This window comes from Bubalus bubalis, chromosome 1 (assembly GCF_019923935.1).
Source record: "Bubalus bubalis isolate 160015118507 breed Murrah chromosome 1, NDDB_SH_1, whole genome shotgun sequence".
Classification (NCBI taxonomy): Eukaryota; Metazoa; Chordata; class Mammalia; order Artiodactyla; family Bovidae; genus Bubalus; species Bubalus bubalis.
This window is the reverse complement of record NC_059157.1, coordinates 99570095-99586618: the sequence shown is the minus strand read 5'-3', so window position 1 is coordinate 99586618 and position 16524 is coordinate 99570095. Positions and strand designations below refer to the sequence as shown.

The 16524-nt window shown below is 39.3% G+C and overlaps 1 pseudogene; it reads left to right on the top strand.

Annotated features, from left to right (window-relative positions):
* Window positions 1-16109, top strand: part of LOC123465611 — a 103257-nt pseudogene extending 87148 nt beyond the window's left edge.
* Window positions 16110-16524: the final 415 nt, after the last annotated feature.

The following is a 16524-nucleotide window of genomic DNA, read 5'->3' as shown; positions in this document are numbered from 1 at the left end:
AAGAATCAGCCGGGAGAGGAGCCAAGATGGCGGAGGAGTAGGACGGGAGAACACTTTCTCCCCCACAAATTCATCAAAAGAGCATTTAAACAGAGTAAATTCCACAAAACAACTTCTGAATGCCGGCAGAGGACATCAGCACCCAAAAAAGCAGCCCAACTCTTCGAAAGGAGGTAGGAAAAATATAAAAGACAAAAAAAGAGACAAAAGAGGAGGGACGGAGTTCCGTCCCGGAAGGAGTCTTAAAAGAGAGAAGTTTCCAAACACCAGGAAACTCTCTCACTGCCGAATCTGTGCCGAGCTTTGGAAGCACAGAGGGCAACTAAAAGGGAGGGGAAAAAAAATAACAATTAAAAATCGCGGATTGTGAGCTCTACAGTAACTCCCCCAGCGAGAAGCAGCGCAGATGCCTGCACACGGCATTCAAGCGGGGCTGGGCAGGGAAGTGCGGCGCGGGCTGTGTCCCTTAGAGTAAGAATCCGGCCGAATGTCCTGAGCGCTATCTGAGCGAAATAATTTGGGCTAGCAAAGCAGACTGTGGGATATCTACCACGCAAAAAGCCAGCCCTAACCTAAGACACCGCCAGGCCCGCGCACAGAACAAAGGACTGAACAGAGAGAGCCGGCTGCAGACCTTCCCCCTCCGGTGACAGGCAGCCAGAGCCGGAAGGGGCAATTGCAGCCCCAGAGAGACACTATCTATAAAACTGTAAGCAGGCTTCTTTGCTAACTAAAACTTCTTGGGGGTCTGGACAGTCAACAGCTGCCTGAGAAGGTGCGCCGGTTTTACACCCAGATAACCGAGTGGCGGGGAGGATAAGTCGCAGCATTGGCCCGCCAAACACCTCATCACCTGAGCTGCTCGGATCTGGGAAGAACACAAAACGCAGGCCCAACCGAGTCTGCGCCTCTGAGGACTACCCGAGTGCCTGAACCTGAGCGCTTGGACCTGGGAGCTCAGCCCAGGGCCGGCCTCTATTGTTCCCGGCGGAACAGCCTAGAGCCCGAGCAGTGTGGGCAGGGAGGCTACATGCGCGGTGAGGGGGGCAGACCCAGTGTGGCTGAGGCACTGCGAGCGCATGCCAGTGTTATCTGTTTGCAGCATCCCTCCCTCCCTCCCCCACAGCGCGGCTGAACAAGTGAGCCTAAATTTAAAAAAAAAAAAAAAAAAAAATAGTGTCCTCAACCATCCCCTTTGTGTCAGGGCGGGAACCAGACGCTGAAGAGACCAGCAACAGAAGAAGCTATAACAGAGGGAAACGCCTTGGAAGCTACAGGCCATAGATTAAAACCCTGTGGTTACTACGGATTACATAGGAAGGGGCCTTTAGATATTGAGAAATATAAGTCGGACTAAGGAACTGCCAAAATGAACTGAACCCACAATACTCACAACAAAACCAGAGAAAGACCTAGATATATTTTTACTATTTTTACGATCAATCTTTCTTTCTTTTTTTTTTAATTAAAAAAAAATTTTAAGTCCTCTATTGTCCTTAATTCTCACTTTTATAACTATTACTTTGCAAAAAAAAAAAGACCCTATTTTTTTTTTCTTCAGCAAACTTCATATATATTTTATAATTTTTTGACCATGTTTTTTTTTTTTTCCTTTTCTTCTTTCTTTACATTGTATTTTTGAAATTCCAAACTCTACTCTAGATTTTAATTTAGGCCTTTGGTATATGTTATCAATTTTGTACCGATAGTTTTTTTCATAATTTCCTGTGACTTTTTTTTCCTCTGTTTCTTTCTCTTCTTCTTTTATATAACTACGTATATCTGCAATTCCAAACTCTACTCAAGATTTTTAATTTATGCTTTTTGGTATTTGATATCATTTTGTACCTGTATTTTCTTTATAATTGTTGCGACATTATTTTGTTGGTTTGTTTGTTTTCTCTCTTATTTTTCTTCTTCTTCTTTTTTTTTTTTTAACGTTGTATTTTGAAATTCCAAACTCTACTCTAGATTTTTATTTTTGCTTCTTGGTATTAGTTATCAATTTTGTACCTGTAGTTTCTTTATAATTTTCACGATCTTGTTTGTTTTTCTTTGTTCGTTTTTTCTCTCTTCTTTTCCTTCTTCTTTTCATTAACATCACATTTTTGAAATTCCAAACTCTACTCTAGATTTCTAATTTTTGCTTTTATGTATTTGTTACCAATTTTGTACCTTTAAGAACCCAATCTTCAGGACCCATTTTTCACTAGTGTACGAGATTACTGGCTTCACTGCTCTCTCTCCCTTTGGACTCTCCATTTTCTCCACCAGGTCACCTGTATCTCCTCCCTAACCCCTCTCTACTCTACCCAACTCTGTGAATTTCTGTGTGTTCCAGACGGTGGAGAACACTTAAGGAACTGATTACTGGCTGGATCTGTCTCCTCCTTTCATTTCCCCCTTTTATCCTTCTGGCCACCTCTGTCTCCTGCCTCCTTCTTCTCTTCTCTGTATACCTCCGTGAACATCTCTGAGCGGTCCAGTTGTGGAGTGCACATAAGGAAGTGATTACTGGCTAGTCCACTCTCTCCACTATTGACTCCACCTCATCTCATTTGGGTCACCTCTAACTCCCTCCTCCCTCTTCTCTTCTCCATGTAACGCTGTGAACCTCTCTGAGTGACCCTCACAGTAGAGAAACTTTTCATCTTTAACGTAGATGTTTTATCAGTGGTGCTGTATAGAAGGAGAAGTTTTGAAACTACTGTAAAATTAAGACCGATAACTGGAAGTAGGAGGCTTAAGTCCAAACCCTGACTCCAGGGAACTCCTGACTCCAAGGAACATTAATTGACAGGAGCTCATCAAACGCCTCCATACCGACACTGAAACCAAGCACCACACAAGTGCCAACAAGTTCCAGGGAAAGACATAACAAGCAAATTCTCCAGCAACAAAGGAACACAGCCCTGAGCATCAAGATAAAGGCTGCCCAAAGTCACCCCAAAACCATAGACATCTCATAACTCATTACTGGACATTTCATTACACTCCAGAGAGAAGAAATACAGCTCCATCCACCAGAACATCGACACAAGCTTCCCTAACCAGGAAACCTGACCAGCCACCTGTACAAACCCACACACAGCGAGGGAAACGCCACAATAAAGAGAACTCCACAAACTGCCAGAATACAGAAAGGACACCCAAACTCAGCAATTTAAACAAGATGAAAGACAGAGGAATACCCAGCAGATAAAGGACAGGATAAATGCCCACCAAACCAAACAAAAGAGGAAGAGATAGGGAATCTACCTGATAAAGAATTCCGAATAATGATAGTGAAATTGATCCAAAATCTTGAAATTAAAATGGAATCACAGATAAATAGCCTGGAGGCAAGGATTGAGAAGATGCAAGAAAGGTTTAACAAGGACTTAGAAGAAATAAAAAAGAGTCAATATATAATGAATAATGCAATAAGTGAAATTAAAAACACTCTGGAGGCAACAAATAGTAGAATAACAGAGGCAGAAGATAGGATTAGTGAATTAGAAGATAGAATGGTAGAAATAAATGAATCAGAGAGGATAAAAGAAAATGAATTAAAAGAAATGAGGACAATCTCAGAGACCTCCAGGACAATATTAAACACTACAACATTCGAATCATAGGGGTCCCAGAAGAAGAAGACAAAAGAAAGACCATGAGAAAATACTTGAAGAGATAATAGTTGAAAACTTCCCTAAAATGGGGAAGGAAATAATCACCCAAGTCCAAGAAACCCAGAGAGTCCCAAACAGGATAAACCCAAGGCGAAACACCCCAAGACACATATTAATCAAATTAACAAAGATCAAACACAAAGAACAAATATTAAAAGCAGCAAGGAAAAACAACAAATAACACACAAGGGAATACCCATAAGGATAACAGCTGATCTTTCAATAGAAACTCTTCAAGCCAGGAGGGAATGGCAAGACATACTTAAATGATGAAAGAAAATAACCTACAGCCCAGATTATTGTACCCAGCAAGGATCTCATTCAAGTATGAAGGAGAAATCAAAGCTTTTCAGACAAGCAAAAGCTGAGAGAATTCTGCACCACCAAACCAGCTCTCCAACAAATACTAAAGGATATTCTCTAGACAGGAAACACAAAAATGGTGTGTAAATTCGAACCCAAAACAATAAAGTAAATGGCAACGGGGTCATACTTATCAGTAATTAGCTTAAACGTAAATGGGTTGAATGCCCCAAACCAAAAGACAAAGACTGGCTGAATGGATACAAAAAAAAGACCCCTACATATGTTGTCTACAAGAGACCCACCTCAAAAACAGGGGACGCATACAGACTGAAAGTGAAGGGCTGGAAAAAGATTTTCCCATGCAAATAGGGACCAAAAGAAAGCAGGAGTAGAAATACTCATATCAGATAAAATAGACTTTAAAACAAAGACTGTGAAAAGAGACAAAGATGGTCACTACATATGATCAAAGGATCAATCCAAGAAGAAGATATAACAATTATAAATTATATGCACCCAACACGGGAGCACCGCAGTATGTAAGACAAATACTAACAAGTATGAAAGAAGAAATTAACAATAACACAATAATAGTGGAGACTTTACTACCCCACTCACACCTATGGATAGATCAACTAAAACAGAAATTAACAAGGAAACACAAACTTTAAACGATACAATAGACCAGTTAGACATAATTGATATCTATAGGACATTTCATCCCAAAACAATGAATTTCACCTTCTTCTCAAGTGCACATGGAACCTTCTCCAGGATAGAGCACATCCTGGGCCATCAAGCGAGCCTTGGTAAATTCAAAAAAATAGAAATCATTCCAAGCATCTTTTCTGACCACAATGCAGTAAGATTAGATCTCAATTACAGGAGAAAAACTATTAAAAAATCCAACATATGGAGGCTGAACAACACGCTGCTGAATAACCAACAATCACAGAAGAAATCAAAAAAGAAATCAAAATTTGCATAGAAACGAATGAAAATGAAACACAACAACCCAAAACCTGTGGGACACGGTAAAAGCAGTCCTAAGGGGAAAGTTCATAGCAATACAGGCACACCTCAAGAAACAAGAAAAAGTCAAATAAATAACCTAACTCTACACCTAAAGCAACTAGAAAAGGAAGAAATGAAGAACCCCAGGGTTAGTAGAAGGAAAGAAATCTTAAAAATTAGAGCAGAAATAAATGCAAAAGAAACAAAAGAGACCATAGCAAAAATCAACAAAACCAAAAGCTGGTTCTTTGAATGGATAAATAAAATTGACAAACCATTAGCCAGACTCATCAAGAAACATAGGGAGAAAAATCAAATCAATAAAATTAGAAATGAAAATGGAGAGATCACAACAGACAACACAGAAATACAAAGGATCATAAGAGAGTACTATCAACAATTATATGCCAATAAAATGGACAACGAGGAAGAAATGGACAAATTCTTAGAAAAGTACAACTTTCCAAAACTCGACCAGGAAGAAATAGAAAATCTTAACAGACCCATCACAAGCACGGAAATTGAAACTGTAATCAAAAATCTTCCAGCAAACAAAGCCCAGGTCCAGATGGCTTCACAGCTGAATTCTACCAAAAATTTAGAGAAGAGCTAACACCTATCCTGCTCAAACTCTTCCAGAAAATTGCAGAGGATGGTAAACTTCCAAACTCATTCTATGAGGCCACCATCACCCTAATACCAAACCTGACAAAGATGCCACAAAAAAAGAAAACTTCAGGCCAATATCACTGATGAACATAGATGCAAAAATCCTTAACAAAATTCTAGCAATCAGAATCCAACAACACATTAAAAGGATCATACACCATGACCAAGTGGGCTTTATCCCAGGGATGCAAGGATTCTTCAATATCCGCAAATCAATCAATGTAATACACCACATTAACAAATTGAAAAATAAAAACCATATTATTATCTCAATAGATGCAGAGAAAGCCTTTGACAAAATTCAACATCCATTTATGATAAAACTCTCCAGAAAGCAGGAATAGAAGGAACATACCTCAACATAATCAAGGCTATATATGACAAACCCACAGCAAACATTATCCTCAATGGTGAAAAATTGAAAGCATTTCCTCTAAAGTCAGGAACAAGACAAGGGTGCCCACTTTCACCATTACTATTCAACATAGTTTTGGAAGTTTTGGCCACAGCAATCAGAACAGAAAAAGAAATAAAAGGAATCCAAATTGGAAAAGAAGAAGTAAAGCTCTCACTGTTTGCAGATGACATGATCCTCTACATAGAAAACCCTAAAGACTCCACCAGAAATTACTAGAACTAATCAATGACTATAGTAAAGTTGCAGGATATAAAATCAACACCCAGAAATCCCTTGCATTCCTATACACTAATAATGAGAAAACAGAAAGAGAAATTAAGGAAACAATTCCATTCACCATTGCAACGGAAAGAATAAAATACTTAGGAATATATCTACCTAAAGAATCTAAAGACCTATATATAGAAAACTATAAAACACTGGTGAAAGAAATCAAAGAGGACACTAACAGATGGAGAAATATACCATGTTCATGGATTGGAAGAATCAATATAGTGAAAATGAGTACACTACCCAAAGCAATCTATAGATTCAATGCAATCCCTATCAAGCTACCAACAGCATTCTTCACAGAGCTAGAACAAATAATTTCACAATTTGTATGGAAAAACAAAAAACCTCGAATAGCCAAAGCGATCTTGAGAAAGAAGAATGGAACTGGAGGAATCAACCTACCTGACTTCAGGCTCTACTACAAAGCCACAATTATCAAGAGAGTATGGTACTGGCACAAAGACAGAAATATAGATCAATGGAACAAAATAGAAAGCCCAGAGATAAATCCACGCACATATGGACACCTTATCTTTGACAAAGGAGGCAAGAATATACAATGGATTAAAGACAATCTCTTTAACAAGTGGTGCTGGGAAATCTGGTCAACCACTTGTAAAAGAATGAAACTAGAACACTTTCTAACACCATACACAAAAATAAACTCAAAATGGATTAAAGATCTAAACGTAAGACCAGAAACTATAAAACTCCTAGAGGAGAACATAGGCAAAACACTCTCTGACATACATCACAGCAGGATCCTCTATGACCCACCTCCCAGAATATTGGAAATAAAAGCAAAAATAAACAAATGGGACCTAATTAACCTTAAAAGCTTCTGCACATCAAAGGAAACTATTAGCAAGGTGAAAAGACAGCCTTCAGAATGGGAGAAGATAATAGCAAATGAAGCAACTGACAAACAACTAATCTCGAGAATATACAATCAACTCCTACAGCTCAACTCCAAAAAAATAAATGACCCAATCAAAAAATGGGCCAAAGAACTAAATAGACATTTCACCAAAGAAGACATACAGATGGCTAACAAACACATGAAAAGATGCTCAACATCACTCATTATCAGAGAAATGCAAATCAAAACCACTATGAGGTACCATTTCACGCCAGTCAGAATGGCTGCGATCCAAAAGTCTACAAGTAATAAATGCTGGAGAGGGTGTGGAGAAAAGGGAACCCTCTTGCACTCTTGGTGGGAATGCAAACTAGTACAGCCACTATGGAGAACAGTGTGGAGATTCCTTAAAAAACTGGAAATAGAACTGCCTTATGATCCAGCAATCCCACTGCTGGGCATACACACTGAGGAAACCAGAAGGGAAAGAGACATGAGTACCCCAATGTTCATCGCAGCACTGTTTATAATAGCCAGGACATGGAAGCAACCTAGATGTCCATCAGCAGATGAATGGATAAGAAAGCTGTGGTACATATACACAATGGAGTATTACTCAGCCATTAAAAAGAATACATTTGAATCAGTTCTAATGAGGTGGATGAAACTGGAGCCTATTATACAGAGTGAGCCAGAAAGAAAAACACCAATACAGTATACTAACACATATATATGGAATTTAGAAAGATGGTAACAATAACCCTGTGTACGAGACAGCAAAAGAGACACTGATGTATAGAATAGTCTTATGGACTCTGTGGGAAAGGGAGAGGGTGGGAAGATTTGGGAGAATGGCATTGAAACATGTAAAATATCATGTATGAAATGAGTTGCCAGTCCAGGTTCGATGCACGATACTGGATGCTTGGGGCTGGTGCACTGGGACGACTCAGAGGGAGGGTATGGGGAGGGAGGAAGGAGGAGGGTTCAGGATGGGGAACACATGTATACCTGTGGCGGATTCATTTTGATATTTGGCAAAACTAATACAGTTATGTAAAGTTTAAAAAAAAAAAAAAAGAATCAGCCCCAAGACTTCTACTAGAACTATTTACAAATATTTGGAATGAGACATGTTCTTTATGATAGTTGCTAAATGGTGAGGACATAAGTCTGGAGTTCCATAGTCAAATGCTGGTCTGAGAGGAAGTATAGTGTAGGAGGTAAGAACATGCACTTAATCATAATAGAGGTTGCATTGCAATGTATCCTGCCTGTTTACTCGGTGAGAGTTCTTGAGCATGCAAGTTATTTAACTTTGCTCATTCTCAGTGCTCACATTTGTTAAGTGGAGTAATTAATATTCCATTTAATTAAACTCATTGTATATACCGAGAGATCAGCCCTGGGATTTCTTTGGAAGGAATGATACTAAAGCTGAAACTCCAGTACTTTGGTCACCTCATGTGAAGAGTTGACTCATTGGAAAAGACTCTGATGCTGGGAGGGATTGGGGGCAGGAGGAGAAGGGGACGACAGAGGATAAGATGGCTGGATGGCACCACTGATTCGATGGACGTGAGTCTGGGTGAACTCCAGGAGTTGGTGACGGACAGGGAGGCCTGGCGTGCTGCGATTCATGGGGTCGCAAAGAGTTGGACATGACTGAGTGACTGAAATGAACTGAACTGAACTGAATTGATATACCAAGATAATTCATTAAGAGTACAGGTAACAACAAGAGCTATGAGTTACTGATCACCCATTGTGTACAAATCATTGCTTTAAGTCATATATATAATATTATATGTGTGTATTATATAAATATATATATATATATATATATATATATATATATGACTTCCCTGGTAGCTCAGATGGTAAAAGTGTCTGCCTACAAAGCAGGAAACCCAGGTTTGATCCCTGGGTCAGGAAGATCCTCTGGAGAAAGAAATGGCAACCCACTCTGGTATTCTTGCCTGGAAAATCCCATGGACGGAGGAGCCTGGCAAGCTACAGTCCATGGGTTTGCAAAGAGTCAGACATGACTGAGCAACTTCATAACAACAACTATATATATATATATATATATATATATATATATATATACACACACATATATATATGTTATATGTTATATATATTATATGAGCTTCCCTGGTGGCTCAGATGTAAAGAATCTGCCTGCAATTCAGGAAACCACATTGGATCCCTGGGTCGGGAAGATCCCCTGGAGAAGGAAATGGTTTCCCACTCTAGTATTCTTGCCTGGAGAATTCCATGGACAGAGGAGCCTGGCAGTCTACAGTTCATTGGGTCATAAAGAGTTGGACACAATTGAGTAACTAAACATGAACACATACATATATATTATATATATGAATAAAACAAGCAAGAACTGACTTTTAATCTTAGGGAGTCATAATTCAGTAAATATTTGTTTTTATTGGTCATTTGGGGCTTAGTATTTTTTTTTTTTTTTTTTTTTTTTTTTGGCTTTTTGGTCAGTATCAATAAGACATGAGAATATTTTTACCATTCTTGGTTTTGGACCCCTCTGTTCTCCTTGTCAGAGAAGGCGATGGCACCCCACTCCAGTACTCTTGCCTGGAAAACCCCATGGACGGAGGAGCCTGGTAGGCTGCAGTCCATGGGGTCACGAAGAGTTGGACACAACTGAGCGACCTCACTTTCACTTTTTATTTTTCTGCATTGGAGAAAGAAATGGCAACCCACTCCAGTGTTCTTGCCTGGAGAATCCCAGGGACGGGGGAGCCTGTTGGGCTGCCGTCTATGGGGTCACACAGAGTTGGACACAACTGAAGCGACTTAGCAGCAGCATTCTCCTTGTATTAAAAAAAAGAAAAAAAAAAAAGAAAATATTCAAGTCCTTCCATATGATTAAAGGAGTTCATCTAGAAATAAACAAACTGAAACTGAAAATAAAATATCAAAAAAGAAAAAAATGTCACCCTGTCCTCTGGCTAATTTTAAATTATAATTCATCCAACTTTAGTCAGTCTGAGAAACCACATAATATCCTAAGCCTTCAAAACTCAGCAGCTATTCATGAACAATGAAGAAAGCTCAGTCAAAACCCTTCTGTGGTCTCCCTGAACTCATGAACTCTAATGACTTTTCTGGCTCTTTTTTTGTGCAGTTCAACTTGTAACAAAGGCGACAGCTTTAAGAAAGCAGTGGTTCAATCACTAACCAGAGTGTGGAACTTATGAGAACAGGGCTCTAGTTTCAACCAACTGGCTCCATAGACAACTTGGCCTCAAGAAACAAAATATCAGATTCCATAACTATGATCAGCACTGCTACCTCAAAAGCCATTCTTCCAAATACTTTTCCTTAACTGTAGCAGCAACCTGGTAAGAGAATATGGATGTCTCAAAATAACCCACCATAACTATGATAAGAAACAATTGTAGCACAAGACCTACAATTTCCTTCCTACCTGTTTTCATCAACTTTCCCATCTAAGGACATAGACCATATTGAACATCTACTTGAAGCTATAGGGATTTACATTCAAATGTGGAACTTAAAACACTCATGTAGAACAATTTTGCAGATGAAAATGAAAAATTAGTCTTAATAGTTAGGCCATGCAATGGTTTACTGTATGTCCATCTGTGTATAGAGCTGGTCATTTAACTTGTAAGATGACTTAGTTATGGACTGAATAGATGAAGAAGCTGAAGCTCAAAACACATAAGAAATGTGACTGGTATCACACAATTTAAAGGGGCTACCGAGGTGGCACTAGTGGTAAAGAACCCGCCTGCCAACAGAGGAGACATAAGAGTTGCAGCTTCAGTCCCTAGGTTGGGAAGATCCCCTAGAGAAGGCTATGGCAACCCACTCCGTATTCTTGTCTGGAGAATCACATGGACAGAGGAGCATGGCGGGCAACAGTCCATGGGATTGCAAAGAGTTGGACATGACTGAACGAACTTGGCACCCACCCACCCACCCACACACACACAGTTTAAAGATAGAATGCAAGATCTGACCCAGTTTCATGTAAGGACTGAACCACAGTGCTGTATTGTTTCCCTTATAGAGAAGGAGGAACAATACAGAGAAAGTCAAACTATTTTTGTGCAAATGTGATCTACTGAATGGGGCAGCAGTGTTGGGAAGCAGCCTTTCATGCCAGAGGGATTTTCTCTGTCTTCTGCATGCAATTGTTTCCAATCAGAGAATTAAACAGTAGACTTGCATAAGACTGATTGGAACAGAGTGGTCATTACTTTTCCAAAACTGCCCATTGCACCTTGGCAGGTATTTATGTTTTTCTCAAACAAGAGAATGCCCAGAGTCACTGCCATGAATCAAAATGCATAGACCTTTTAGCTGGATTCTTAGGGGGAAACTTTACAAGTGCTTGAAATAATGGCTAAAGCAATTTTTTTAAATGTATTCAAATAACAGTTATAAGCACAGTCAGATTGTTCTACCTAAGAAGAAAAAGAAAGGTAATTACCTGTAAAACACATAAAATGTATATTGTTTACTCATCATTAACTCTGCACACCTTTATGCTAATGGATAGACTAAGACAAGCTTCCAACTATAAGGTGACAGAAAGAGCCAGAGTAAGTCAGAGAAACACAAAGACAAAGACCTTCCCAGCTGACTGAATGACATCCCAGTAACCTTGAAGAATCCCTGTGTATTCTTCACAACCTTCAATCACCTGTGGAAGCAGTAAATAATGGGAGAAAATTCAATAGGTACTAGAGATCACTTTACAGACATTAGTTTCTCCTTACACAGTCTCTACCAAGGTGACAGCAAACCACTTATTGGACAAAGACTGGAAAAGCAAGAAAGAATATAAATGACAAAATCCAACAGAAAAGTCAAAGTCTTAATTCTCTGAATCCCAAGAACCCTTTTATTTCTTTTTTTTTTCAATTTTTTTATTGAAGTATAGTTGATTTGCTATATTGTGTTAGTTTCTGGTGTACAGAATAGTGGGAAGCACATTTTAAGGAAATGCATGGAAATTAACTAATGTTTATTGAGTTCCAGCATTGTTCCAGGAAATTTACATATAGTATATGTCGACACATGTGTTCTCAAGAAAACTTTTAGTGCTTTTATCCCTTCATAATCTATCCTTCCTTAAGGGAAGCAGAAATTATCCAAGAAACCACTGCAAAACTATAAGCCAAATAAGAATACAACATGTCACTCCTGATTCTGACTTTTTTTTTTAATGTAGCTCAGTGCAGTTCAGTAGCTCAGTCCTGTCCGACTCTTTGCGAACCCATGAACCGCAGCACGCCAGGCCTCCCTGTCTATCACCAGCTCCCAGAATTTAATCAAACTAATGTCCATTGAGTCGGTGATGCCATCCAACCATCTCATCCTTTGTCATCCCCTTCTCATCCTGCCCTCAATCTTTCCCAGCATCAGGGTCCTTACAAATGAGTCAGCTCTTCATATCAGGTGGCCAAAGTATTGGAGTCTCAACTTCAACATCAGTCCTTCCAATGAACACCCAGGACTGATCTCCTTTAGGATGGACTGGTTGGATCTCCTTGCAGTCCAAGGGACTCTCAAGAATCTTCTCCAACACCACAGTTCAAAAGCATCAATTCTTCAGTGCTCAGCTTTCTTTATAGTCCAACTCTCACATCCATACATGACTACTGGAAAAACCATAGCCTTGACTAGACAGACCTTTGTTGACAAAGTAGTCTCTGCTTTTGAATATGCTGTCTATGTTGGTCATGACTTTCCTTCCAAGGAGTAAGCGCCTTTTAATTTCATGGCTGCAGTCACCATCTGCAGTGATTTTGGAGCCCAGAAAAATAAAGTCAGCCACTGTTTCCACTGTTTCCCCATCTATTTGCCATGAATTGATGGGGCCAGATGCCATGATGTTGAGCTTTAAGCCAACATTTTCACTCTCTTTCATTTTCATCAAGAGGCTCTTTAGTTCTTCACTTTCTGCCATAAGCGAGGTGTCATCTGCATATCTGAGGTTATTGATATTTCTCCTGGCAATCTTGATTCTAGCTTGTGCTTCTTCCAGCCCAGCGTTTCTCATGATGTACTCTGCATATAAGTTAAATAAGCAGGGTGACGATATACAGCCTTGGAGTACTCCTTTTACTCTTTGGAACCAGTCTATTGTTCCATGTCCAGTTCTAACTGTTGCTTCCTGACCTGCATACAGGTTTCTCAAGAAGCAGGTGAGGTGGTCTGGTAGTCCCATCTCTTTCAGAATTTTCCACAGTTTATTGTGATCCACACAGTCAAAGACTTTGGCATAGTCAATGAAGCAGAAATAGATGTTTTTCTGGAAATCCCTTGCTTTTTCTATGATCCAATGAATCTTGGCAATTTGATCTGTGGTTCCTCTGCCTTTTCTAAAACCAGCTTGAGTATCTGGAAGTTCATGGTTCACATATTGCTGAAGTCTGGCTTGGAGAATTTTGAGTATTACTTTTCTAGCGTGTGAGATGAATGTAATTGTGTCGTAGTTTGAGCATTCTTTGGCATTGCCTTTCTTTGGGATTGGAATGAAAACTGACCTTTTCCAATCCTATGGCTATTGCTTAGTTTTCCAAATTTACTGGCATATTCAGTGCTGCACTTTCACAGAATCATCTTTTAGGATTTGAAATAGCTCAACTGGAATTCCAACACCTCCACTAACTTTGTTCGTGTGATGCTTCCTATGGCCCACTTGAATTCACATTCCAGTTTGTCTGGCTCTAGGTGAGTGATCACACCATTATGATTATCTGGGTCATGAAGATCTTTTTTGTACAGTTCTGTGTATTCTTGCCCCCTCTTCTTAATATCTTCTGCTTCTGTTAGGTCCATACCATTTCTGTCCTTTATCGAGCCCATCTTTGCATGAAATGTCCCCTTGGTATCTCTATTTTTCTTGAAGAGATCTCTAGTCTTTCCCATTCTATCGTTTTCCTCTATTTCTTTGCATTGATCGCTAAGGAAGGCTTTCTTATCTCTTCTTGCTATTCTTTGAAACTCTGCATTCACATGGGTATATCTTTCCTTTTCTCCTTTGCTTTTCACTTCCCTTCTTTTCACAGCTATTTGTAAGGCCTCCTCAGACTACCATTTTGCTTTTTTTACATTTCTTTTTCTTGGGGATGGTCTTGATCCCTGTCTCCTTTACAATGTCACGAACCTCCATCCATAGTTAATCAAGCACACTGTTGATCAGATCCAGTCCCCTAAATCTATTTCTCACTTCCACTGTATAATCATAAGGGATTTGATTTAGATCATATCTGAATGGTCTAGTGGTTTTCCCTACTTTCTTCAATTGAAGTCTGAATTTGGCAAAGGAGTTCATGATCTGAGCCACAGTCAGCTCCCGGTCTTTTTTTGCTTTAATGTTTTGCTTGTTTTAATGTGGTAGTTTTGGTCAATTCTGAAAAGAATTTTGAGAACAAAAGTCTGTGATTTTCATCAAGTATTTTTACTTAGCTTATGATGATTTCAGTAATAGAGAAAGAACTAGGTTGCCAATGGCTAAAATAATTTCGCTGAAATAATTCATAGTGACAGATGGACAGATGGATATGGATGTAGACATATGTAGATAGATATCTCTACCTCTTCTCTACAAACCTTGTAGCAAATACTATGGTGAAGCCAAGATTTGTCTTACAAAGTTACCAGTGGACGGTCAAAACATAAAGTTGAAATATATTTGTCTAGCTGAGTGATTAGAACACTTCTAAGTGTCCAGTCCAAACTCAAGCAAGAAAGGAGTCAATTCTCAATTTTTGAGCCACATCTAAAATGCTTCATATTTATACTCAAAAACACTTCCTAACAACAAGGTCCTACTGTATAGCACAGGAACTATATTCAATATCTTGTAATAACCTAAAATGGGAAAAATCTGAAAAAGAATATTTAATATTATATAATTTACATATATGTCATGCTGTATGCCAGAAATTAACGCAATGTTGTAAACCGACTATACTTCCATTTAAAAAAAACAAAAGCCAAACAAAAGCTGCAAATTGCTTCTTTTCAAATCAGCAAACTATCTGATTCTAGTTGCTGTGTTTAATATGAAAGGCAAATACCACAATGTTTGTAAAGCAGAAATGCTTGAATCAATTGCCTGAGGTTTAACTCTCAGTCTACCAGTCAGTAGCTCAGTAATTTAGCACAGCTTACCTAACCTTTCAAACCTCAGCGTCCTCATGTATAAAATGGGTATAATGGAAGTATCTGCTTCATGTGTTGTAAGAAAATACAAAGTAAGAAAATAAACAACCTTGGAACAGTCCCTGGGCCATCCCAGAGTCCTTGCATGCTACTCTGTTGTCTCTTTCTCAGCCTTGCCCAGCCTCCCACTGGTGGACACCTTCATGGGCATCTGGAAATTAGTGGATGGCAAGAATTTCGATGACTACCTGAAGTCACTCAGTGTGTATTTTGCTACCAGGCAGGTGGCCACCATGACCAACCTACCACATCACTGAAGTGAATGGAGACACAATCACCATAAAAACACAAAGCATCTTCAAGAACACAGAGATCTGCTTCAAGCTAGGAATGGAGTTTGGTGAGACAACAGCAGATGACAGGAAGGTCAAATCCCCTGTGACGTGCTGGATGGAGGCAAACTTGTTCACATGCAGAAGTGGAACGGACAAGAGAAAACACTAGTGCAGGAAACAGTTGATGGGATGCCCATCCTGACACCCACCCAGGGCAGTGCAGTTTGCACTCACACTTACAAGAAAGAGTCATGACCTGCCCACTCCTTCAACTGCTCTTCTGCCAGTTGACTCCTCCTTGACTCAGCACCAGATTGCCTCATTTTTCTCCTTTTGCATTTTGTACAAATTCAGCTTGATTGGAGGAATTCTCTTGGGGTCAGGTGGCAGCAGCCTGGATCCAGTTCTATTCTCATTGTGTATGTTTTTGTTTTTTAACTACATTCAAAGGGTGTTCTGACGTCAATAAACCAAAGCCAAAGTCAAAAAACAAAAACAAGCAAAACAGAAAGCACCTGTGCCTGGTGGCTTCTATGCACTGAACAGATGTCAGTTAATATGATTACCAAATTTCCAGGTATTGTAATTGTGGCAGGATAATTTGAGATATTAATCTTTTTTTACTGTTCTGTTCTCATTGATGCACAAAATTCAAAAGACTGGAAGTGATTTTGGTATATTTTTTTCTTTCCCCCCTGAAGAAAGGAATCAAGATTTTTAACTGCTAGCATGTAAGAATTTCTCTTGCTCCAGGAGAGAATTAATGACTTCTGTTTTCTAAAACCTTTAATGAAGCAATAG